The 27,674-nt window shown below is 39.0% G+C and overlaps 1 pseudogene; it reads right to left on the bottom strand.

The window, feature by feature from the left end:
• Positions 1-27,674, bottom strand: part of LOC131413238 (cytochrome P450 4X1-like) — a 60,528-nt pseudogene that overhangs the window by 2,938 nt on the left and 29,916 nt on the right.

Here is a 27,674-nt window from a genome sequence, read left to right as displayed (position 1 = left end):
GCCAATAAAAGACACTAATAGGCCATCTGGAGAGTGGGAGGAGAGAGCGTTTGGGTTATTTATTCCCTGGGCCCCTCCCTCCCAGGCTGCATCAGGTTGGCTGCAGACTCTACTGGAGCCACAACTCCTGTCTGATGGCCTTTCCTAGCAGCAGTCTCTCTCCAGGTTTGTAACCCTCTCTCCCATGTCCCATCAGGCCTAGAAGCAGTAAGCACTTGTTAACATGAAAAGCCTCGACATGAGTTTATTCAGGAATAGCTGAAAGAATTGCAATTTGGGATGTGCATGCTATGGCAAACCATAGGCAAATTCAACAACGAATAGGAGCTGTCTTTATAGAGAAAAAGGGGGAGTAGGGAAGGGTTGTTCTAAAGGAAAGTCTATTGGGAGAAAGTAACAGTTCAGGGTGGCAATGGCTTCTCTTTGGCTGAGCTGAGGCTTTTCTCGTTGGCTGGGATGTTGCCACGTGGAGAGAGAAATCTTCCTTCAGTAGTAAAGTAGTTTTACTTCCTGTCCAAGATGCAAGCATCCTTATCTTCCCCTTTGGTGTAATAGATGATGTGTGATAGGGCATGAGAGCTCCTCCTAAGGCCTTCCTGACTGCAATTTAGCTAAGGTTTCTTTTATTAATTTCCACACACTTCAGTAGTTGTTTGCTCCATTTTCCTTTTCCTAAACCCTACCCATACCTTTGTAAATAGTTCCTTTATGAAACTCTCCTCAAATTGCCCAGCTTGAGTGTCATCAGTTTCCTGCCAGAACCCTGATTGTTACATCCAGCAAAGGGATTTTGCATTGCCTGAATTACTATTGGGAGTCTACACTCTTGCAGATATCTAGGTAAGTGTTTGGTAGAGCTTGTTAAGTAAATGACTCCTGTGTAGACTGTGGCAATTTAGAGTAGATTGTGTGGCATTGTGCCAATCTGGTTATTCAAAGCAAAGAGAAGGTAGGAATAGGGGAAGAGGAGTTTTCCTTTGGGGGAAAAGTTTTACATTGTTGGTTTTTATGTTTATTTTTGCTTGCTTTGTGTCATTGGCCACTTCCATGCATAGGTACAAAAAGTGACTTGCACAGCATTAGTTCTTTAAAGTGCTTACATGTAAGACAGTCATCCTTTACATTTTCCCAGATGGCATAGCTGTGGTGAAGACCCCAAATACTGTGAACCACAGTTATTCCTGAAAAAGAAAGGAAATAAAGAGGTCACAAGAGAAAGAGCAAGTTGTGGGCTACAGCTATACTGCTCTTGGGTAAGAATTTTCTTCTTGAAGGGAAAGAGCGATCTCCCTCCAAGGCAGAGCTCTGAGTGTTGTAGCTGATACCAGCAGTGAAGGACCCATGGGAAGATGAGGCTGGGTGGCACCTTAGTATTCAAAGCAATGATCTATTTAATACATGATTCTATCTTAAGGAGCTACTGGTATCATGTCAAAATGGTAACCCATACTTACGTTTTCTACTACCTCTGGGTATTATTTATATATCTATTAATGGACTAAAAAGTATCCACTGGAGACAGTCTGGGTGCATAAGAACAGAATCATAATGCCATTGTGCAGATCCAATGACAAATTTCTGATGGTGCTGTTCATATAAGGAAGCTGGGGAATTTGGGCAAATATCCATATGGTTTGGAGATTTTTTTTTAAAACACAGAGAAAAGATAATTTGAAGATTATTTGGTTACCAGAAATACCTCTGGTAAATTAATTCTGGATCTGTCAACAAAGTCACAGTAAGTGACAGGCTGTTGGTATTTGCTACAAGCAATGCAACTTGTTTCCAAGTTGTCACCTTGTTTCCAAGGGCAAGAGTCAATAGAATAGATGCAGATGAGTGAAGGCTGTCTCATGTGATCCCTCTGCCTCCCACTGGCCCTGCTCAGAGACCTGTGTTGTTCTGAAGAGAACTGGTCTCAGGGCGTAGGAGCTCTGTGCAAGTTCTAGCTCTGCTCATCTGCACATTGGGGCTCCCCAGTGGGTTTTTGGCTACACCAAAAATATTTGAAAGTGCTTTCTAAACTGCCAAGCACTGTATAGTGTCTGCTAAGATCATGTTCGAAGAGAAAAAAAAATGAGAGAATTTTTTTGAAGGCTCTCTGTAAACTATTAAACGGTGCACACTTACAAGGGTGATATTATAATGATGAAGACAAAGACCATCCTTGGGTCTTCTAGATAAAGATAATAGTGCTCATCTCCCAGTCTCATCTGGGTCTCAAACTCAGCCAAACAAGAATTATCTGAGAAACAGTGTCCCACAATGGAAGAAACCCCGGGTTGGGATTCTGGCAACACTGGTTCTGGACAGATCTTTGCTGCAAATGGTTATGTGCCTTGGGGGAAGTCTCTGAAACCCACATCCGATCAAGGCATTACCCACTAAGCTCTTAATAGATGCCCAACCCTAAGCCACCTGTCCTTAGGATTGTGTTTTGACTACTCCAAGAGTTGAGAAACCTGCTGGTCTTCATCTATGTGGTCCCAGGATCCCACAGTCTCTAGGAACTGCTTAGGAAAGTAATGCAAAGAGCTGCAGGCACAGAGCGTCCATCTGGGAAGGTAATGGGCTCGCTGAGTTCTCTGGAAATGGATGGGATTGGAGGGGCCAATCAGAGTGACTCCTTGATCCACATTGTGGTTTATGACATCTCACCCAGCTGGTCCCTGTGAGGACAAAGGAGGGAGGGAAGGGAACCCAGACACCATAGCCAGTTTGTAAATACTGATATTATTTTTGTATTTGATGTTTGTTCCTGGTATATATCATTCTCAGATTAAAGCTATTATGCAATTGGTTTATGTAACAGAAAGTTAAAATGGGACTCTTTCTGCCTCAGGATCAGCTGATATCTGAGAGCAAGAGGAACGAAACATTACAAAATGAAGAACCTCATTACAAAGTAAGGAGGGTGCTAAACTAACAGTAAAGGATTTGCTAAGGAGATTTCTGAAAACCAGTTTTGCAACCCTTAGCTCATCATATAAATCAAGAATGTATAAGGATTGAAGAGAGGAGGCTTAAGAGTTTTCAGAGGGAAAAAGAAAACATCCTTTGAAAAGAATTGTTGGAATGCCAGAGTGCCGGGGAAAATGGAGGAGGGTGCTCCACCCCTCCATGTGAAGCAAAGGGGGGCTTCAGAAGGGTCACTTATATGATCTGACATATGCTCCCCGGAGTTTGGGAAGCATAGGACTGATAGGAAAGGCTGTGACTCAGAACAGAGAGGCAGGGGAGAGCAGCATGGCAAGGCAGGAATGTTCCAGTGTGTCCTGTGGGCCAATGACCTAGGACAAGAATTCTCTTGTCCCTTGATCACCATTGCAAAGTCCCACTGAGGGACTCTCCAAGAAACCCACAGATGCTCCCATCAAGAGTAAAAGGAAGCATTGACTATCCACCAAGTTCAGAGGGCAAGATCACAACAGTACCAGCTCCTTTCTCCTTATCCCCTCTCCCTCCTGGTGCTTTGCTAGAAAGGTCAGAAGAAGCAGCTACAGGGTAAGGGAGGAGCTGGTCAGTAAGAAGAAGATACCACAACCCCTCACCCACGGCTGGCTTCCATACCCAAAGAAGTACTGAGCTGGATGGGGGAAGACGTTCCCAGTGGATCAGAACTTGAAGTTTTTATTATGACACTGGACCAGACACCTTCATTACTGAAATGAGGCTATTCTTGAGATTTAAATAAGGGAATTGATTTAAAAATTTAAAATAATTTAAATGAAGGGAAATTCTATGAGATTCACTCACATTACACCCCTGAGATGAAAAGAACTTGCCCCACACTGGAAGTGTGAAGTGCCAGTGGGAGAAGAATAAAGTTTTTATTTGCATCCTACCTGGTCAGGTTGGTTCAATAAAATGACTGCATGTATTCAGTCTATTTGCTTTATTGTGTTTCTATTTGCTTTTCTGATTACTTACTTTGAATGCAGGCTTTAGCCATTAGTTAACGTGAAATTTTAATTTTGAACTCCCTCCTCCTCAATGCCAGAATAAAAAGAATAATTCTGCTTAGCCTGTCACTTTCCACGTTTAAGAAAAAACAATGTTGTCCATCTTAGCCCTGGTGCAAAAAGAAGAGAGGAATTTTGACCCAAAGCAGAAGTGGGCTGACAAGGAGCCAAATGGAGACGTTAAATAACTTTCCAGCTTTTCCAGAAATTGCTCTTTGCAGTGTGGTTTTATTATCTGTCTAAAAGAATTATAAGTTCTCAGATTGCTATATACAAATGTCATTAAATGTATGCATAAGGCCATATTGTGGAATAAAACTATTTTATGGGAGAGAATAAAATGGGACAGAATATCCACAGTGAGGCTTAAATGATGCAGATGCTCACTCAGGTCCCTCAGAAGAGGAGCCCACTTGAGCCCAATCACTTAAGCTCTAAACGTAAGTCTTGGGATCAAATCCCCATTTCCAATGTGCCAGAGCCTGGGTGAAAGACAGAAATACGATATTTTACACATCACCGATTAGGAAAATAAATGAAATAGATAGCTTATGGATGAGTGAACTTCTTTGGCAAAAGACAAAGGGATAATTGAGAGCCCTCTAGAAAAGAGCAGAATGGTAGCCTGCCTCTTCTGGTTCCACATACACATATCTTGAAGCACTATGGTCACCAAGGTGCAAGAGGAAAGAATAAAGCAAAATCTCAGGAGGAGAACTAGGATGAAAAGTTAGGGATGCAGATCTTACTTACCAGGTGATGGAAGACCCGTCTCCCAGGATGCCCCTGATCCCCTCCCGGCATCTCTCCTGATGCTCAGGGCTCAGAGGCAGGTGGTAGAGGAGCCAGGAAATGCCCCCTGCCATGGTGTCCAGCCCTGCCAACATGAATGTGTTCACTTCAGATCGCAGGTCAGTGTCTGAGGAGTTTTCAGCCTAGAAAGTACAGTAGAGATCATTTTACGCAATGTCAGTTTATAGATGTTTGGAGCCCCAATCAAAATAACGATTTACGGAAAAAATTAGAGTTTCAAATGAGATTTTCAATTTTAATTCAGTTCAAGAAATATATACTGTGAGCCACACTTTGTCCAGAGAATAATTGAGAACAAAGTTAGATTAGGAAATCAGTCCTTGCAAAGAGTTCCTCCACTCATCCTGCCCGATTTATCCAGATTTCCCAGCACCTCCTCCTCAGCATTTTGCCAGCTTACTCAGTGACCCTTTCTCCTGTGCTTCCCTGCACTACTTTGCGTCTTTATGATAATCTCGTCAAAGCAGTAGAAAATTTAGTCTTCTCTGACTCCCTCTAGTGACAGAGTTGCAGAATTCTATCTTTACCTCAAACTCTACGGAACCAATCCATCAGTTCAGAAGTATTGCCAAAATTGGGTGATCAATTTTGCTTGTGTCTCCCCTCCTCCCCGCTCATCCACCTACTCACACAATTAACTAGATATATGAGCAGGCTCAGAAATTTGAAAGATTTACTTGGGCAGAAAGGACAACATCCTGAAAATCCTGGTACCTCCTCTTATGAGTGTTATCCTGCCTCTTCTCATCCTTGAGGGATTTCTTTCCATCCTGGATTACCTTTACTGGGTAGAATAATAATACACCTTTACCAAAGGATGCCAAGACTATTCAATGGAGAAAAGACAATCTTTTCAACAAATGGTGCTGGGAAAACTGAACATCCACATGCGAAGGAATAATGTTGGACTCTTGTCTAATACCACAGACAAAATTAACTCAAAATGGATCAAAGATCTAAATGTAAGGCCTAAAACAATAAAACTCTTAGAAGAAAACATACAACAAAAGCTTCATGACATTGGATTTGGCAAGAATTTCCTGGATATAACACCTAAGGCACAGGTAACAAAAGAAAAAATAGAAAAATTGGATTCCACAAAAGTTAAAAATTTTTCTGCATGAAAAGACAATATCAACAGAGTAAAAAGGAAATGCACAGAATGAGAGAAAATATATGCAAACCATATTTCTGATAATGGCTTAATATCCAGAATATATAGCAAACTTCTAAAACTCAACAACAAAAAACAAGCAACCGTATTCACAAATGAGCCAAGGCTTGAATAGACATTTCTCCAAAGAAGATAATACAAACAGCCAATAACCACGTGAAAAGATGCTCAACATCACTGATCGTTAGGATAATGCAAATCAAAACTACAATGAGATACCACCTCACACCCATTAGAAAGGCTACTATAAACACAAAAACAAAAACAAAAAATGTGTTGACAAGGATGTAGAGAAATTGGAACTGTTGTGCACTGTTGGTGAAAAAATAAACTGGTACAGCCACTGTGAAAAACAGTATGGTAGGTACTCAAAAAATTACAAGTAGAATTATCATATGATCCAGCAATTCTACTTCTAAGTATATATGCAAAACAATGGAAAGCAGGGTCTCAAAAACATAACTGTACATCCATGTTCATATCAGCATTATTCACAATAGCTAAATATGGAAGCAACTCAAGTATTCATCGATGGATTAATGGATAAACAAAATGTGGTACATACATACAACGGAATATTTTCAGCCTTAAAAAGAAAGGAAATTCTGATATATCCTACAACATGGATGAACCATGAGGACATGCTAAGTGAAAAAGTCAGTCACAAAAAGAGAAATACCATGTGTTTCCATTTATATGAAGTACTTAGAAGAGTCAAAATCTTAAGACAGAAGTATAATGGTAGTTGCTAGGGCCTGAGGGAAGGAGAGAATGGGAAGTTATTGTTTAATAGGTATAGAATTGCAGTTCTACAAGATGAAAGGAATTACGGGGATGGAAGGTGGTGATGGAGGCACAACCATGTGAATGTATTTAATACCACTGAACTGTACATTTAAAAATAGTTAAGATGGTAAATTTTATGTTATGTGTATTTTACCACAACTAAAAAGAAAAAACCTACAAAGACACACACAGACACACACTCACACACAAATACAAATAGATTAACAAAGCAAAAGAAAAAGCAATAGAACTGAAAATAAATACATTAAATCCTAACTAAAAAACTAGAAAAAGAACAATAAAATAAACCAAAAGATAGTACAAGGAAGAAAATAGTAAAAATTAACAATGTAAAGAACAGAAAAACAGTAGACCAAATTAATAAATCAAAATCCTGGCTCTTTAAAAAAAAATTCAGGAGTGACGTCAGCATCATGGCGGAGTGAGCTTTCCCGTGAATTCTTCCCCCACAAGATACAATAAAAGCAACAGCCACAGACAAACAATGGAATCCCAGACAGTGAAAAGCTAGAGCAGAGGGATCCACACTGCCGCACATCTGAGAGCGGAAGGTGCTTGGCCCCCGGAGGAAGTGGGGAGAGGTAAGGAGAACTCCGCTCCCTCCCCATCAGATCAGCGATCCGGTCAGCGCGGCTCCCAGAGAGGGGGGAGGGGCGGTCCTCGGCGGGAAACTGTAGCTCTTCGGGCTCTCTCAGCCAGTGGGAAACTCCCGCACAGAGGGCTCAGAGGAGCCACAGGGCTACCATCAACCTCTGAGCACCCCAGAGAGCGGATAAAGAGGGGCAAACGAGAAGCCTCCCACATCAGGGACCCAGAGGGCAAAAGAGAGAGCTCCCCCCTCCCCGCAACCCGGAGTCTGCAGCTCGACCAGATCTAGCGATCCGAGGCAGACCTGAACAAACTGGACTGGACCCGTGGATCGCAGTGGGGAAAACAAAACAAAACAAAACAAAACAAAACAAAACTGCGGATCGCAGCAGAAAAACTAGGGCAGAGCGCAGGGGGCTTAGACTACACAGCCCTTTACCACCAGACAGTGGCGGCAGGTGGAAATTGCAACCAGAGACTTCCAGGATGAGGAAAATCAAAACCAACACAGGAACCACAATGCAAAAATATATGAAATCACCAGACCAGAAACAAAATGACAAGCACCCAGAAATCAACCCCGAAGACACAGAAATCCATAAACTAAATGACAGAGATTTCAAAATAGCTATCATAAAAACACTCAACGAAATACGAGACAACACAGACAAACAATTCAATGAGATTAGGAGTTTCTTCACAAAAGAGATTGAAATCATAAAGAAAAACCTATCAATGCTGATGGAGATGAAGAACACAATGGAGGAGATAAAGGAGAATCTGGAATCTTTAAAGAACAGAGCTGACAATATGGAGGAAAGAATTAGTACTTTAGAGGATAGGAATACAGATATACTCCAGATGGAAGAAGAGAGAGAACTAAGACTAAAAAGAAATGAAGAAAGACTCCGAGAAATATCGGACTCTATTAGAAAATGTAACATAAGAATTATAGGTATTCCTGAGGGAGAGGAGAGGGAAAGAGGAACAGAGAGCCTATTCAAGGAAATAATAGCTGAAAATTTCCCAAATCTGGGGAAGGAGCAGGAAATACCAGTAAGCGAAGCCAACAGGACGCCGATATATATTAACAGACAAAGGCCTTCACCACGACACCTAGTGGTAAGGCTAGCCAGGGTCAACGACAAAGAAACAATATTAAGGGCAGCTAGACAAAAACAAAAAATAACGTACAAAGGAACTCCCATCAGGCTCTCAGCGGATTTCTCAACAGAAACTTTTCAGGCTAGAAGAGACTGGAATGATATATTCAAAATACTAAAAGACAAAAACTTTCAGCCAAGAATACTCTATCCAGCAAAAATATCCTTCAAATATGATGGAGAAATAGTAACTCTCCCAGATAAACAAAAGCTAAGGGAGTTCATGGCCACGAGACCCCCGCTACAAGAAATACTCAAGAAGGCCCTCAGGCCTGAAAACAAGAAGAGAAAGGGAACACAAAGCTTGGAGTAAGGAGAAAAGTAGGTAGACAAAATCAGAGAAATAGTAGATCTTTACCGGAATAGGTTAGCAACCACTTAAATACTAAACTCAAAGATCAAAGGAAGAAATTCACCAAAAATAAATTTAACCTCATCACTGTAAACACACAGCCACAACACAAGATAGAATAAGGTATAACAAGAGCAACTTAGAAGGGGAAGAGGAAAGTGACTGAATTGACTTAGTATAAGGAAATAGGAGGCTATCAGATAATGGACTATCTCATACACAAGATTTTTTGCCCAAACCTCAAGGTAACCACTAAACAAATAATCAAATTAAAACCACATATGATAAACAAAGAGAAAACTAGAAGAATCATAAGACAGAACAACCAAACTGAATTGGCAGTCCAAAACAAATGGGACAAGAAACAAAGGAAATGCAAAAGAACCAGAAAATAAGTGACAAAACAGCAAAATTCAGCCCTCATATTTCAATAATTACCCTAAATGTAAATGGATTGAACTCTCCAATCAAAAGATACAGAGTGGCAGGATGGATTAAAAAGCAAGACCCAACAATATGCTGCCTTCAGGAAACACATCTTAGCACTAAAGACAAGCACAGGCTCAGAGTGAAAGGATGGAAGACAATACTCCAAGCTAATGGCAAACAAAAGAAAGCAGGTGTTGCCATACTCATATCAGACAAAGTAGACTTCAAGATAAAATAGGTTAAGAAAGACAAAGAAGGGAAATATATAATGATAAAAGGGACACTCCATCAAGAACACATATCACTTATAAATATATATGCACCCAACATAGGAGCACCAATGTACATAAAACAACTATTAACAAACCTAAAAGGAGAAATCAACAACAACACAATAATAGTAGGGGATCTTAACACCCCACTTACAGCAATGGATAGATCATCCAGACAAAAAGTTAATAAAGAAATATTAGACTTAAATGAAAAACTGGACGAGATGGACCTAGTAGACATATACAGAGCACTCCACCCAAAAACAGCTGACTACACATTCTTCTCAAGCGCGCATGGAACATTCTCTAGGATAGACCATATGTTGGGAAACAAAGCAAGCCTCAATAAATTTAAGAAGATTGAAATCATAACAAGCATCTTTTCAGACCATAAGGCTATGAAACTGGAAATGAACCAGGAAAAAAAAACTGGGAAAGTGACAAAAATGTGGAGATTAAACAACATGCTACTGAACAACCAATGGATCATTGATGAAATTAAAGGAGAAATCAAAAACTATCTGGAAACAAACGAAAATGATAACATGCCATATCAAACCATATGGGATGCAGCAAAAGCGGTCCTGAGAGGGAAACTCATAGCGATACAAGCCCACCTTAACAAACAAGAAAAAGCCCTAATAGGCAACCTTAAATTACACCTAACAGAACTAGAAAAAGAAGAACAAACAAAGCCCAAAGCCAGCAGAAGGAGAGAAATAATAAAAATCAGAGCAGAAATAAATGATATTGAGACCAAAAAAACAGTAGAAAGGATTAATGAAACAAAGAGTTGGTTCTTCGAGAAGATAAACAAAATAGACAAACCCTTAGCCAGGCTAACTAAGAAAAAAAGAGAAAAGGCTCAAGTAAATAAAATTAGAAATGAAAGAGGAGAAATTACAACGGATACCATGGAAATACAGAGGATTATAAGAGAATACTATGAGAAATTATATGCCAACAAATTGGACAATCTAGAAGAAATGGATAAATTCTTAGACTTATACAACCTCCCAAAATTGAACCAAGAAGAAATGGAGAATCTGAATAGACCAATCACAAGTAAAGAGATTGAAATAGTAATCAAAAACCTCCCAAAAAATAAAAGTCCAGGACCAGATGGCTTCTCCAGTGAATTTTACCAAACATTCAAAGAAGATTTAATACCCATCCTCCTCAAACTATTCCAAAAAATAGAGGAAGATGGAACACTTCCTGAATCATTCTATGAGGCCAACATCACCCTGATACCAAAACCAGACAAAGACAATACAAAGAAAGAAAATTACAGGCCAATATCGCTGATGAACATTGATGCAAAAATCCTCAACAAAATATTGGCAAACCGAATACAACAATATATTAAAAAGATCATACACCATGATCAAGTGGGATTTATACCAGAGACGCAGGGATGGTTCAACATCCGCAAATCAATCAACGTGATACATCACATCAACAAAACAAAGAATAAAAACCACATGATCGTCTCAATAGACGCAGAGAAGGCATTTGACAAGATACAACATCCATTTATGATAAAAACTCTCAATAAAATGGGAATAGAAGGAAAGTACCTCAACATAATAAAGGCCATATATGACAAACCCACAGCTAACATCATACTCAACGGGGAAAGACTGAAAGCCATTCCTCTGAGAACAGGAACGAGGCAGGGCTGCCCACTCTCACCACTCCTGTTCAACATAGTACTGGAGGTTTTGGCCAGAGCAATTAGGCAAGAAAAAGGAATAAAAGGAATCCAAATAGGTAACGAAGAAGTGAAACTCTCACTATTTGCAGATGACATGATTGTATATATAGAAAACCCTAAAGAATCTGTTGGAAAACTGTTAGAAACAATCAACAACTACAGCAAAGTTGCAGGGTACAAAATCAATCTACAAAAATCAGTTGCATTTCTATATGCTAATAATGAACTAACAGAAAGAGAGCTCAAAAAGATAATACCATTTACAATTGCATCAAAAAGAATAAAATACCTAGGAATAAATCTTACCAAGGAGGTGAAGGACCTATACAATGAGAACTACAAGACACTATTGAGGGAAATCCACGATGACATAAAGAAATGGAAAGATATCCCATGCACGTGGATTGGAAGAATAAACATAGTTAAAATGTCTATATTACCTAAAGCAATCTACAGATTCAATGCAATCCCAATCAGAATCCCAATGACATTCTTCACAGAAATAGAAAAAAGAATACTAAAATTTATATGGGGCAACAAAAGACCCCGAATAGCTAAAGAAATCCTAAAGAAAAAGAACAAAGCAGGAGGCATCACAATTCCTGACTTCAAAACATACTACAAAGCAATAGTAATCAAAACAGCATGGTACTGGTACAAAAACAGACACACAGATCAATGGAACAGAATTGAAAGCCCAGAAATAAAACCACACATATACGGACAGCTAATTTTCAACAAAGGTGCTAAGAACATGCAATGGAGAAAGGAAAGTCTCTTCAATAAATGGTGTTGGGAAAACTGGACAGCCACATGCAAAAGAATGAAAGTGGACCATGTGCTATCGCCATTCACAAAAATTAACTCAAAATGGATCAAAGACCTGAAGGTGAGACCTGAAACTATAAAACTCATAGAAGAAAATATAGGCAACACACTATTTGACATTGGTTTTAAAGGAATCTTTTCGGATGACATGCCTACCCAGACTAGGGAAACTAAAGAAAAAATAAACAAGTGGGACTTTATCAGACTAAAGAGCTTTTATAAGACAAATGAAACCAGAATCAAGATGAACAAACAACCAACCAGCTGGGAGAGAATATTTGCAAAACATACATCTGACAAGGGGTTGATCTCCATAATATATAAAGAACTCACACAATTGAACAACAAAAAAACAAACAACCCGATCAAAAAATGGGCAGAGGAAATGAACAGACACTTCTCCAAGGAAGACATACAGATGGCCAATAGGCACATGAAAAGATGCTCAACATCACTAATCATCAGGGAAATGCAAATCAAAACAACACTAAGATACCACCTCACGCCCGTTAGAATGGCTATAATCACCAAGACAAAAAACAACAAATGTTGGAGAGGATGTGGAGAAACAGGAACCCTCATACACAGCTGGTGGGAATGCAAATTGGTGCAGCCTCTATGGAAAACGGTATGGAGATTCCTCAAAGAATTAAAAATAGAGATGCCCTATGATCCAGCCATCCCACTACTGGGAATCTATCCAACGCACCTGAAATCAACAATCCAAAGAGGCTTATGCACCCCTATGTTCATTGCAGCATTATTCACCATAGCCAAGAAGTGGAAGCAACCTAAGTGTCCCTCGACTGATGATTGGATTAAGAAAATGTGGTATATATATACAATGGAATACTACTCAGCCATAAAAAAAGACAAAATCGTCCCATTTGCAACAACATGGATGGGCCTGGAGCGTATTATGTTAAGTGAAATAAGCCAGAAAGAGAAAGACAAACACTGTATGATCTCACTCATATGTGGAATATAAACCAACACATGGACAGAGAAAACTGGACTGTGGTTACCAGGGCAGTGGGGGTGGGGGGTGGGCACAAGGGGTGAAGGGAGTCATATATGGGGTGATGGACAAACAAAAATGTACAACCCAAAATTTCACAATGTTAGAAACCATTAAAACATCAATAAAAAAAAATTCATACCAGGTATATTACAGCTAACTTAATCAGAAAAAAACGGGCAGAAATCACAAATATACAAAGTAAGAAATGACAAGGGGGAAATAACTATTGATATTGAGAAATTTTTTAAAAATCATGAGCCTACCAAATTCTATTCAAATTAATTTTAAAACCTAGTTGAACTGGAAAATTCAATGTACCAAAATTGACCCCAGTAGAGATAGAAAATTTAGACTAATTTCCACAGAAGAAATAAAGTCATCAAGGAACTACTTCCACCAGGAAACTAAAAATAAAGGACCAAGGAGAAGAAAGAGAAAAAAGGAATACAAAAATATTTGAAACAATAAATGACTGAGAACTTTTCGATATTAATGACAGAAACCAAACCACAGAACCAGGAACCTCAAGGAACACCAAGCAGGAAAATATCAAAAAATCTACACCTGTACACATCATATTCAAACTGCAGAAAAATCAAAGACAAAAACTCTGGAAAGTTAAAGGAATGTCATGGTTACAGGAAGAAAACACCTTACCTATAAAGGAGAAAGAATAAGATTTACATTGACCATCTCTTCAGAAACCAGGCAAACAAGAAGAGAGTGCAGTAAAACATTTAAAGTGTTCCAAAAAAAAAACCCACCAACCTAGAATTCTGTAAAATTACCCTTGAAGGTAAAGGAGAAATAAAGACTTTCTCAGACAAACAAAAATAGGGAATTTGTCACTAGTAGACTGGCTTTGTAAAATAGTAAAAGAAGTTCTTTAGAAAGAAGAAAAACAATACAGGTCAAAAGCTCAGATCCACATAAAGAAAAGAGCATTAAAGAAGGAATAAACAGAGATAAAATCTTTTCATTTTCCTATGTATAATCGATCGACAGATACCATTTTGTTCAGAATAATAATAACAACAATGTATCCAGTGATTACAGGTTAGGGATAAGTGAAATAAATGATAACAATTTTATAAAGGATAGGAAAAAAAATGGGACTACTCTGCTATCAGGTACTTGCAAACATTATTTGAAAGTGAACTTGGATTAATTGTAAATATATATTGCAAACTCATGGGCTAAAAAGAAGTGTAATTTATATGCCAAGAGAGGAGAAAAATAGAATCATAAAAAATGCTCCCTTAAAACCAGAGAAGGCAGAAAAAGAGTGGAAGATTTTTTTTAAAAAAAGCAACAAATAGCAAGCAGTAACAAATATGGTAGCCGCTAATCCAGCTGCATTAACAATCACTTTTAACATCAACAGTTTACTACACCAATTAAAAGACAGAGACTGTCAGAGTGGATTAAAAAACAAGACTCAACTACATATTGTCTACAAGAAACCCACTTTAAATATAAAGATACATATTGATTAAGTGTAAAGGGATAGAGAAAGATATACCATGCTAACTAACCAAAAGAAAGCTGGTGTAACTATATTAATTTCAGACCGAGCAGATTACGGAGCAAGAAAACTTATTAGAGATAAAGAAGGGCATTACATAGTGATAAAGGGGTCAATTCTCCAAGAAGACAATAAACTTTAATGTGAGTGTGCTTAACAACAGAGTGTCAAAATACATGAGGCAAAAACTAACTATAAGGAGACATAGATGAATCTACTTTTATGGGTCAGAGACTTCAACAACCCTCCATCAACAGGAGAGATCCAGCAGGCAGAAAACCAGCAAGGACATAGTTGAGCTGAACAACATCATCAATCCACTGGATCTAATTGACATCTATAGAATACTTCACGCAAAAATAGCAGGATACATCTCCTTCTAAAGCTCACGCAGAACATTCACCAAGATAGACCACATTCTAGACCATAAAACACACCCTAAACTTTAAAAGAACAGAAATCACACAAGGTATGCTCTCAGATCACAATGGAATAGAAGTTAACAACAGAAAGATAGTTGGAAAACCTTGAAATACTTGGAGAATAAACCACACACTTCTAAATAACACATGAGTTAAAGAAGAAGTCTCAAGAAAATTTTTTAAATATTTCAAACTATACAAAAGTTAAAATACAACTGATCAAAATTGTGGAATGCAGTGAAAGCAGTGTTTAGGGGGAAACTTTAGCATTGAATGAACAGACTAAAAAAGAAGAAAGATCTAAAACCAATAATATAAGCTTCAATATTAGGAAACTAGAAAAAGAAAAACAAATTAAATCCTAAGTAAGTAGAAGAAAAGAAAAAATAAAAATTAGAGCAGAAAGCAATGAAATTGAAAAATAGCAAATCAAGAGATAAAAGTCAATGAAACCAAAAATTCCTTCTTTGAAAAGATCAATAAAATTGATAAATCTCTAGCCAGGTTAACTAAGAAAAAAAAGACAGAGACACAAATTACTAATATAAGAAATAAAAAGGGGCCATCACTACTGATCCTATGAACATTAAAAAGATAATAAGGAAATATTATGATCAACTCTATGCCACAAATTTGATAACCTAGATGAAATGGACCAATTTCTTGAAAGACAACAAAGCAAACTCAAAAAGCAAAATAGATAATCTAAATAAGCCTATATCTATTAAAGAAATTGATTTAATAACCTACCAAAACAGAAAGTACTGAGCCTAGATGATTTCACTGGTGAATTCTACCAAACATTTAAGGAATACATTTTACCAATTTTCTACCATCACTTCCAGAAAATAGAAGCAGAGAGAATACTTCCTAGATCATTTTATGAGGCCAACCATTATCCTAATACCAAAACCACACAAAGACATTACAAGAAAGGATGTAAAAATCCTCAACAAAATATTAGCAAATCAAATCCAACAATTCATAAAAGGAATTGTACACCATGTCCAAGTGGGAATTATGCCAGGTATGCAAGCCTGGGTCAACATTCAAAAATCAACTAATATAATCAATCACATCTAGAAGCTATAGCAAAAAATCATATGACCATATCAAAAGATGCAGAAAAAGCATCTGAAAAAATCCAACACCCATTCATGATTTAAAAAAACAAAACAAAAAAAAACCTCTCAGCAAACTAGGAATACTGGGGGAACTTCCTCAAGTTGATAAAGAAAATCTACAAAAACCCTACCACTTACATCATACTTAATGGTGAGAAACTAGATGCTTTCCTGCTAATATCAGATACAAGGTAAGGATATCCCCTCTCATCATTCCTATTCAACATTGTACTAGAAGTTCTAGCCAATGCAAGAAAAGGAAATAAAAGTTATATAGATTGAGAAGGAAGAAATAAAACTGTCTTTGATCATAGATGACATAATTGTCTGTGTAGAAAATCCCAAAATCTTAAAAAACCTCCTGGAAGTAATAAGCAAATATAGCAAAGTTATAGGATACAAGATTAATATGCAAAACTCAATAGCTTTCTTATATACTGCCAATGCATAATTAGAATTTGAAATTAAAAACACAATACAATTTACATTAGCACCAAAAAACTGAAGTACTAAGGTGTAAATCTAACAAAATAAGTACAAGCCTTATATAAGGAAAACTACAAAACTGATGAAAGACATCAAAAAAAGATCTAAATAAATTGAGAGATATTCCATGTACATGGATAGGCAGGTTCAATATTGTGTTCTTCCTAACTCAATTTATAGATTCAACACAATCACAATAAAAGGTCCAACAAGTCATTGATGGCTCTCAACAGACAGATCCTAAAGTTTAAATGGAAAGGCAAAAGACTCAGAATAGCCAACACAGTATTTAAGGAGAGGAACAAAGTCAGAAGACTGACTACCCAGCTTCAAGATTTACTCTACAACACAGTCATCGAGACAGTCTGATATTGATGAAAAAGAGACAAATAGATCAGTGGAACAGAATAGAAAACCCCAAAATAGACAACACAAATATAGCCTCTGATCTCTGAAAGAGGAACAAAGGCAATTCAATGAAGAAAGGATAGTCTTTTCAACAAATGGTGCTGGAACAACTGGACATTCACGAGCAAAAAAGAGAATCTAGACACAGATCTTATAACTTTCACAAATATTAACATAAAACGGATCATAGACCTGTAAATGTAAAACTGTAAAACACCTAGAAAATAACATAGCAGGAAATCTATGTGACCATGGGATTGGCAATGACTTTTTTTTTTTAGACAACAATATTGTATTTTGTGTGTGTGTGTGAGGATGATCAACCGTGTGCTAACATCTGCCAATCCTCCTCTTTTTTTTTTTTTTTTTTTGCTGAAGAAGACTGGCCCTGGGCTAACATCCATGCCCATCTTCCTCCACTTTATATGGGACGCCACCATGCTGGCGTGCCAAGCGATGCATTGGTGCGCACCCAGGATCCGAACTGGCGAACCCAAGGCCGCGGCAGCAGAGCGCGTGCACTTAACTGCTTGTGCCACTGGGCCGGCCCCAACAATATTGTATTATACTCACCAAACTTGCTAAGAGACTGGAACTTAATTATCCCAACCACCAAAAATAAACAATAATTATGTAACATGATAGAGGTGCTAATTATTGCTACAATGACATTCATATTACAATGTATAAATGCATCAAGTTAACATGTTGTACATCTGAAATTTATACAATGTTATATGTCAAATATATTTCAATTTAAAAAAATTCTCACCTTTCCAAATGGTCCCTAAGTACACGGTACCACCCTCAGTTGAGAACCACTGCTCCAGATCAAAGAGACTGACCCTCTCTCCCACCCACATTAGAACTTCTTTCTTTGTTTTTTGTTGTTGTTGTTGTTGTTTATTTTGGTAACATGGCTTTAGAACATTGTATAAATTTTAGGTATACATCATTATACTTCTCTTTCTGCATGGATTACATCATGTTCTCATGTTCACCACCCAAATACTAATTACAATCCATCACCACACACATGTGCTGAATTATCCCTTTCGCCCTCCTCCCTCCTCCCTTCCCCTCTGGTAACCACCAACCCAATCTCTGTCTCTATGTATTTGTTTGTTGTTGTTATTATCTACTACTTAATGAATGAGATCATACGATATTTGACCTTCTCCCTCTGACTTATTTCACTTTGCATAATACTCTCAATGTCCATCCATGTTGTCACAAATGGCTGGATTTCATCGTTTCTTATGGCTGAGTAGTATTCCGTTGTGTATATATACTACATCTTCTTTATCCGTTCCTCGCTTGATGGGCACTTAGGTTGCTTCCAAGTCTTGGCTATTGTCAATAACGCTGCAATGAACACAGGGGTGCATGTATCTTGACGCATTGGTGTTTTCACGTTCTTTGGATAAATATCCAGCAGTGGAATAGCTGGATCATATGGTAGTTCTAGCCTTAATTTTTTGAGGAATCTCCATACCATTTTCCATAGTGGCTGCACCAGCTTGCACTCCCACCAGCAGTGTATGAGTGTTCCCTTCTCTCCACATCCTCTCCAACACGTGTTGTTTCCTGTCTTGTTAATTATAGCCATTCTGACAGGCATGAGGTGATATCTAATTGTAGTTTTGATTTGCATTTCCCTGATAGGTGATGATGTTGAACATCTTTTCCTGTGTCTGTTGGCCATCTGTATATCTTCTTTGGAGAAATGTCTGTTTGGGTCTTTTGCCCATTTTTAAGTTGGGTTCTTAGATTTTTTGTTGTTGAGATGCATGTGTTCTTTATATATTTTGGAGATTAACCTCTTATCAGATGTATGGTTTGCAAATATCTTCTCCCAACTGTTATGTTGTCTTTTTCTTTTGTTGATGGTTTCCTTTGCTGTGCAGAAGCTTTTTAGTTTGATGTAGTCCCATTTGTTTATTTTTTCTATTGTTTCTCTTGCTTGAAAAAATGTTGGAAGACAGATGTCAAAGAGTGTACTGCCTATGTTTTCTTCTAGAAGTTTCATGGTTTCAGGTTTTACATTCAAGTCTTGAATCCATTTTGAGTTAATTTTTGTGTATGATGTAAAGTAATGGTCTACTTTCATTTTTTTGCATGTGGCTGTTCAGTTTTCCCAACACCATTTGTTGAAGAGACTTTCCTTTCTCCATTGCATGTTCTTGGCTCCTTTGTCGAAGATTAGCTGTCCATAGATGTGTGGGTTTATTTCTGGGCTTTCAATTCTATTCCATTGATCTGTGTGTCTGTTTTTGTGCCAGTACCATGCTGTTTTGGTTACTATAGCTTTGTTGTATATTTTGAAATCAGGGAGTGTGATACCTCCAGCTTTGTTCTTTTTTCTCAGGATTCCTTTAGCTATTTGGGGTCTTTTGTTGTTCCATATAAATTTTAGGATTCTTTGTTATATTTCTGTGAAAATTGTTGTTGGAACTTTGATAGGGATAGCATTGAATCTATAGATTGTTTTAGGAAGTATGGACTTCTTAACTATGTTAATTCTTCCAATCTAAGTGCACAGAATATCTTTCCATTTCTTTGTGTCTTCTTCAATTTCTTTCAGCAATATTTTATAGTTTTCAGTGTACAGATCTTTCATCTCTTTGGTGAAGTTTATTCCTAGGTATATTATTCTTTTGTAGCAAATGTAAATGGGATTGCACTCTTAATTTCTCTTTCTGCTACTTTGTTGTTAGTGTATAGAAATGCAACTGAGTTTTCTATGTTGATTTTGTATCCTGTAACTTTACCGTATTTGTTTATTACCTCTAAAAGTTTTTTGGTGGGTTCTTTAGGGCTTTCTATATATAAAATCATGTCATCTGCAAATAGTGAGAGTTTCACTTCTTCCTTTACAATTTGTATCCCTTTTGTTTCTTTTTCTTGCCAGATTGGTCTGGCTAGGACTTCCAGTACTATGTTAAACAGGAGTGGTGACAGTGGGCATCCTTGTCTGGTTCCTGTTCTTAAAGGGATAGCTTTCAGTTTTTCACCATTGAGGGTCATATTAGCTGTGGGTTTGTTATATATAGCCTTTATTATGTTGAGGTACTTTCCTTCTATACGCATTTTATTCAGAGTTTTTATCATAAATGGATGCTGTATCTTGTCAAATGCTTTCTCTGCATCTATTGAGATGATCATGTGATTTTTATTCTTCATTTTATTAATGTGGTGTATTACATTGATTGATTTGTGAATGTTGAACCATCCCTGCATACCTAGAATAAATCCCAACTGATCGTGGTGTATAATCTTTTTAATGTATTGTTATATTCGATTTCTGGTATTTTGTTGAGGATTTTTGCATCGATGTTCATCAGAGATGTTGGCCTGTAATTTTCTTCTTTTTTGTGTTGTCCTTGTCTGATTTTGGTATCAGGATAATGTGAGCTTCGTAGAACGAGTTAGGGAGCTTCCCCCGCCCCTCAATTTTTTGGAAGAGTTTGAGAAGGATGGGTATTAAGTCTTCTTTGAATGTTTGGTAGAATTCACCAGGGAAGCTGTCTGGTCCTGGATTTTTATTTTTGGGGAGGTTTTTGATTACTGTTTCGATTTCCTTACTGGTGATTGGTCTATTCAACTTCTCTATTTCTTCTTGATCCAGTTTTGGAAGGTTGTATGATTCTAAGAATTTCTCCATTTCTTCCACATTGTCAAATTGGTTGGCATATAGCTTTTCATAGTATTTTCTTATAATCTTTTGTATTTCTGAGGTGTGCCTTGTAATTTCTCCTCTTTCATTTCTGATTTTACTGATTTGAGCCTTCTCTCTTTTTTTCTTGGTGAGTCTAGCTAAAATTTTGTCAACTTTGTTTATCTTTTCAAAGAACCAGCTCATGGTTTTATTAATTTTTTCTATTTTTTTTTAGTCTTTATTTCATTTATTTCTGCTCTGATTTTTATTATTTCGTTTCTTCTACTGATTTTGGGGTTTGTTTGTCCTTCTTTTTCCAGTTCCTTTAGGTGCACTGTTAGATTGTTTATTTGAGATTTTTCTTGTTTGTTGAGATAGGCCTGTATTGCTATAAACTTCCCTCTTAGAACAGCTTTTGCTGTGTCCCATAAATTCTGGCATGTCGTATTTTCACTTTCATTTGTCTCCAAGTATTTTTTTATTTCTCCTTTGATTTCTTCATTGACCCAATCGTTGTTCAGTAGCATTTTGTTTAATCTCCACATATTTGTGGCTTTTCTGATTTTCTTCCTATAGTTGATTTCTAGTTTCATACTGTTGTGTTCAGAAAAGATGCTTGGTATTGTTTCAATCTTCTCAAATTTATGGAGACTTGTTTTGTGGCCTAATATGTGATCTATCCTGGAGAATGTCCCATGTCCATTTGAAAAGAATGTGTATTCTTCTGTATTTGGATGGAACTTTCTGTATATATCTACTAGGTCCATCTGTTTTAGTGTGTCATTTAAGGCCAATGTTTCCTTATTGATCTTCTGTTTGGATGATCTTTCCGTTGGTGTAAATGGAGTGTTCAACTCCCCTACTATTATGTGTTACTATTTCTCTTTTAATGTCTGTTAATAATTTCTTTATATATATAGGTACTCCTACGTTGGGTGCATAGATATTTAGAAGTGTTATGCCCTCTTGTTGGATTGTTCCCTTGATCATTATGTAGTGCCCTTCTTCATCTCTCATTACAGTTTTTGTTTTAAAGTCTATTTTGTCTGATATGAGTATTGCTACCCCAGCTTTCTTTTCATTGCCATTTGCATGGAGTATCTTTTTCCATCCCTTTACTTTCAGTTTGTGAGTGTCTCTAGTTCCAAAGTGTGTCTCTTGTATGCGGCACATATATGGGTCTTGTTTTTTTATCTAATGAGCCACCCTATGCCTTTTTTGTGTGTGTGTGTGAGGAAGATCAGCCCTGAGCTAACATCCATGCTAATCCTCCTCTTTTTTTGCTGAGGAAGACTGGCTCTGAGCTAACATCTGTTGCCAATCCTCCTCCTTTTTTTTTCCCCCCAAAGCCCCAGTAGATAGTTGTATGTCATAGTTGCACATCCTTCTAGTTGCTGTATGGGGAACGCGGCCTCAGCATGGCCAGGGAAGCGGTGCATCGGTGCACACCTGGGATCCGAACCCAGGCCACCAGTAGTGGAGTGCCCGCACTTAACCGCTAAGCCACGGGGCCGGCCCCCACCCTATGCCTTTTAATTGGAGCATTTAGTCCATTGACGTTTAAAGTAGCTGTGGATAAGTATGTACTTACTGCCATTTTCTAACTTTTTTTCCTCAGTGTTTTAGTAGTTCTTCTCTGTTTCTTTCTTCTTTGCTTGCTCTCTTCCCTTTTGGTTGGATGGCTTTCTTTAGTATTATGTTTGGGTTCCTTTCTCTTAGATTTTGTGTATTTATTATAGGTTTCTGGTTTGTGATTACCATGGGGTCCATATACAATAGCCTACTTATATAGCAGTCTATATTAAGTTCATAGTCTTTTAGTTTGACCTCTCTCTGAAAGCTCTACTCTTTAACTCCCTTCCTCCCACATTTTATGTTTTTGATATCATATTTAACCTCTTTTTTGTGCATTTGTATCCATTACCCTCTTATCATGAAAACAGATAATTTTTCCTATTTGTGGTCTTGTCTTTTCCCCTTAAATAAGTCCCATTTGCATTTCTTGTGGTACTGGTTTCATGGTGACGAACTCCTTTAATTTTTGCTTGTCTGGGAAACTTTTTATCTCTCCTTCCATTTTGAATGATAACCTTGCCTGGTAGAGTATTCTGGCTATACGTTTTTTCCTTTTAGCACTTTACACATATCATGCCACTGTGTGAAGAGGGAGAAACCCCCTCTGCCCTTTCCCTTAAGGTTCTTATGGCTGGCCAAATAATTAACAAGACAGGTTAGCAGGAGAAAATAATACCAAGTTTAATAACATGTGTACATGGGAGAAACCAGGGACACTGCGTTTCTCCATGCAATAGCAGAAATTCTCGTCTTAAATACCATCTTCAACTAAAGACAAAGGAGGATGTTGGGGATGGGGGGAGTCAGTTACAGGAGATTACCACTAAAGCACAGTAAACAAGAGTAAGGTTATTATGTAGATTTAAGGCCTCACTTTCCACATTGATAAGTTTCTAGAAATGAGGTCATCCCCCCTCTTCCCAATACAGATGGGCGATACCTTTACAAATGGAGATTTCCCTTATAAATGTAAATGTTTGTCTGGCAACTCCTTGCAGGGCCATCCAGAGAATGTGGCCAGAGAGACAGAACTTCCGATAAGATGGGCTTGTTGGTGCCTTTTCTACTGTAACATCTATTTTACATTATATTACAGCCATCAAATGGAAGATCTGTTCCAGGAAGGAGTTACTATGTCAAATTCTTTAGGCAGTTAGTGGGGGAGGTCAAATGTCTGTCAGAGAAAACAATCAAGGTAAAGAGATATATTTCAGAGTGGCCAAATCTTGATCTCCCACACCACTCTCTTCTAGCCCATAAGGTTTCTGCTGAGAAGTCAGCTGATAGCCTTATGGGATTTCCTTTGTATGTAACTTGTCTTTCTCTTGCAGCTTTTAGGATTCTCTCTTTATCTTTAATTCTGGACATTTTAATTATGATTTGTCTTGGTGTGGGCCTCTTTGGGTTTATCTTGTTTGGTGCACTCTGTACTTCCTGTACCTGGATGTCCGTTTCCTTCCTTAGGTTAGGGAAGTTTTCAGCAATTATTTCTTCAAATAGACTCTCTGCCCCTTTGTCTCACTATTCTCCTTCTGGGACACCTATAACATGGATGTTAGTGCACTTGATGTTGTCCCAGAGGTCCCATAGGCTGTCCTCACTCTTTTTAATTCTTTTTTCTTTTACCTGTTCAGCTTGGGTGATTTCTTCTAGTCTTTCGTCCAGCACGCAGATCCATTCTTCTGTATCCTCTACTCTGCTTTTGAGTCCCTCTAGTGAATTTTTCATTTCCAGTATTGTATTCTTCATTTCTTATTGGTTCTTTTTTGTATCTTCCATTGTTTTGTTGATGTTCTCACTGAGTTCATCCATTCTTCTCCCAAGATCAGTCAGCATCCTAAACACTGTTTGTTTGAACTCTCTGTCGGGTATGTTGCTCATTTCTGTTTCACTTAGTTCCTTTTCTGGGGTTTTGTCCTGTTCCCTTACTTGGAACATATTCCTTTGCCTCCTCATTTTGCCTCTTTCCCTGTGCTCGTGTCTATGTATTACATAGGTCAGCTATGTCTCCTGCTCTCAGAGAGGTGACCTTATGTAAGTGATGCTTTATGAGGCCTTGCAGTGTGCTTTCCTCTGCTCCAGATGTTCCAGGAGTGACCCCTATGTGGGCTATGTGTGTTCTTCTGTTGTGGTGGGGTTGTTCTTCCTGTAGGTGCCCAGGGAGGTTGAGCTATGCCCCTGGCCATCTGTTGTAATGCTCAGCTGCTTGTAGTAGTTGTTAGTCCTTCAGTCTCTTTATCGGGTGTGGGGAGCCCCAGCACAGTTAGCTGCATGGTCTAATAGCACATTCCTATTGCCATATTTCTATTAAGTGAGTAGGCCCCCAGTGTGGCAGGTTGTTAGGCTCGGGGTTTACAATTGCTATAAGCCTCCAGCCTTTAGGTCTCTTGTCAGCTCTCTCAGGATTGCAGCCATGTGGGGCTTGCCTCGGTCATGAGAGCATCCAATTGTTTCAGGCTTTGGAAGGGGGGGCCACTCTCCATGTGGTTCTTTGAGAAGCACAAGTCTTCTGCAGCTGACAAGCCCCACCACCCACAGGTTCACACACACAGTCAACATAGTCCTGACCCGTGTGCACACCCTGACCTCCTGAAGTGGACCCAGTCTCTCCAAGGCAGGAGCTCCACACACTCCACCACTGCCTCCCACTCTCCACCTCACTCCTTGTGCACACCCTGCACACAGAGGTGGACCCAGTCACAAGTCTGTGGAGAACCCAGGCAGCTCCCTTAGCAGGCCCACAAGTTGCCTGAGGGCTTGTGGCTGGGTGGGGCCAGTCCTTAGCCTGGGCTGCCTGCCCTGGCTGAGCGGGATTAAATCAGTGCTCTAGTGGATGGGGCAGACCTTGGGCTAGCAGGCCCCAGGGAGAAATCCAATGGCACCTGCCAGCGTCTGTGTCAGCACGCCCACACCAGGTCACAACAATGGCCGCCACCAATGTCCCAGTCCCTGGAGAGGTCTCACCTCTCACCGAGATGCACTCAGATCCTATCAGGTGAGCCGCTTTTCACCAAAGGGCTGTGCACTTTTTTTTCTGGTGATTTTAAGTTGCTTTCTGAAATGCGTGAGTTTGTGCTTGGGCCCTTTAAGAGCAGGCTTTAATTTTTTTGTGAACCAGCTTTTCTGGGAGTACTCCCCAGTGTTCTAGTAGTAGGCAAAGTCAGATATTATGCTGCTCATCTCAATTGTGCTGGGTCCAAAAAATGCCTACAGTGTGGGCACTCCCAGGCTCAGGCTCCACTCCTCCAGGGAGGGCTGCATACCTTTGGGCTGCTCCCGGGCAGCTGTGAAGTGCTGCAGCTCACAAAGGTGGCATTTTTTCTCTCCAGAAGGGAATGTCTGCCTCTTCCACCTCAATTAGGATTGCCATTTGTTCCGGGGGTTCCTCTTATTCAGTTTTCAGTTCTCTCTCAGGGGTAATTTTTCCAAGAGTAGTTGTAAATTGGCTGTGTCTGCAGGAGGAGGTGAGTTCAGAGTCCACCTATGCCACCATCTTGACTTCTCTCTGCCAATAACTTTTTAGATACAACACCAAAAGCATAATCTATGAGAGACAAAAAATGATAAGATGAACTTCGTTAAAATTAAAAACTTCTCATCAAAATACACAGTGAAGAGAATAAAAAGGCAAGCTCCATATTAGGAGAAAATGTTTGTAAAGACACTTCTGATAAAGGACTGTTATCCAAAATATACAAAGAACTCTTAAAACTCAACAATAAGGGAAAAAAACACCTGATTGAAAACTAGACCAAAGACTGAAACAGAGACCTCACCAATGAAGATATGCAGAGAGATAATAAGCATATGAAAAGATGCTCCACATCATATGCCATGAGGGTAATGCAAATTAAAAACAACAATGATGATTTTGAAGTCAGCATCACGGTGGAGTGTTATTCTTTTTGTCTCTCCCCTCTAAGTTACAACCAATGGGACATCCATTGACCAATGGAGGACTCCCTACATTGCACAACAGAACATCTAAGAGATTCATGCACCTACACATCTGAAGGTCGGTGGACTGGACCTCTGGGAAGCAGTAGAACTAGAGGAACAGCCACCTTCCCCTCTCCCAGCAGTAGCAATCCAAAATGCAGATACCCACAACAGAGCACATGCATACAAACATAGGCTGCAGAGGCAGACATGGCACTCCCAGCTTAGTCCCTGCCCCCAGTCTTTCCAACAGTGGGGATAGTATACAAAACGTGGATTTTCCTGACTGGGACAGGGTTTTCAGACCTGAGTTTTTGACACACTGGCTCGTGCCAGCTACCAGAGGCTGCACAACCAAGCAGCAGTGAAAATCACTCCCTGATTAGCCCCTGCTCCATCTGTGGTAGCAGGTGGAACCTGCAACCTGAGGCTTCAGGAACCACAATAGAACCCATGACACAGCCCCCAGTGGTGGCACCCCTGACACTGGCTCTAACAGCAGCAGGGGCTGCATACAAGTCCCCGGGTCCCTGGGCCCCAGCAGCAACAATGACACCTGTGAACCCAGCACCCCTGACAGCAGTGCAGGCAGTACCCCCAGACAACACAGGAACAGCCCCACAGGTGCTGCACAGGGAAGCATCTGAGCCTGTGGACAGCCCCTGGAGATCCAGTGGGGGAACAAGAGATCCAAGTGACCCCAGAAGCAGCAGAAGTACTGATAGCCTGATGACCCCAGTGGTGACACCAGAGACTGCAGTGACATTTTAAGCAGCAAGGCACCAGCAGCCTCAGCATCACAAACAGCATGAGGAGGGCACTGAAAGCACCTCTAGCTGAGGCAATGGAGACTGGAAAGTGCAGGCTCTCACGTTCAACCAGAAGCAGCTCAAAATGAAAGTAACCAAAGCCTTAGCCAAATAAGAAAGGTGGCTACCACCACAAATCTGCCAGCAGGCGATTAACTCATCAAACACCATGAAGAACTACAGTAACACCATAATACAGAAAGAAAATGACAACACTTCAGAAACCAAATTTGAAGTCACAGAAGATTATAATCTAACTGACAGAGAATTCAAAATAGCTGTTGTGAAAAGACTCAATGAGTTGTGAGAAAACTCAGAAAGACAGTTAAATGAGCTCAAGAATAAAATTAATGAACAGAAGGAGTACTTCACAAAAGAGAGTAAAAATATTTTTTAAAAAGCAGACAGAAATTCTGGAGATGTAGAACAAAATTAATGAGATGAAAAATAAATTAGAAAGTGTTAAAAATAAGGCAGACCATACAGAATCAAGAATTAGTGAGCTCAAAAATAGAACTCTAGAAATTATTCTTGGTTTCTAGGAGGAAGAAGAGAAAGAACTAAGATTCAAAAAAAATGAAGAAATTCCATGAGAAATACCT

The sequence above is a fragment of the Diceros bicornis genome, chromosome 13 (assembly GCF_020826845.1).
Source record: "Diceros bicornis minor isolate mBicDic1 chromosome 13, mDicBic1.mat.cur, whole genome shotgun sequence".
NCBI classification, from domain to species: Eukaryota; Metazoa; Chordata; class Mammalia; order Perissodactyla; family Rhinocerotidae; genus Diceros; species Diceros bicornis.
The sequence above is the reverse complement of the archived record's forward strand: the minus strand, read 5'-3'. Positions and strand labels throughout refer to the sequence as shown.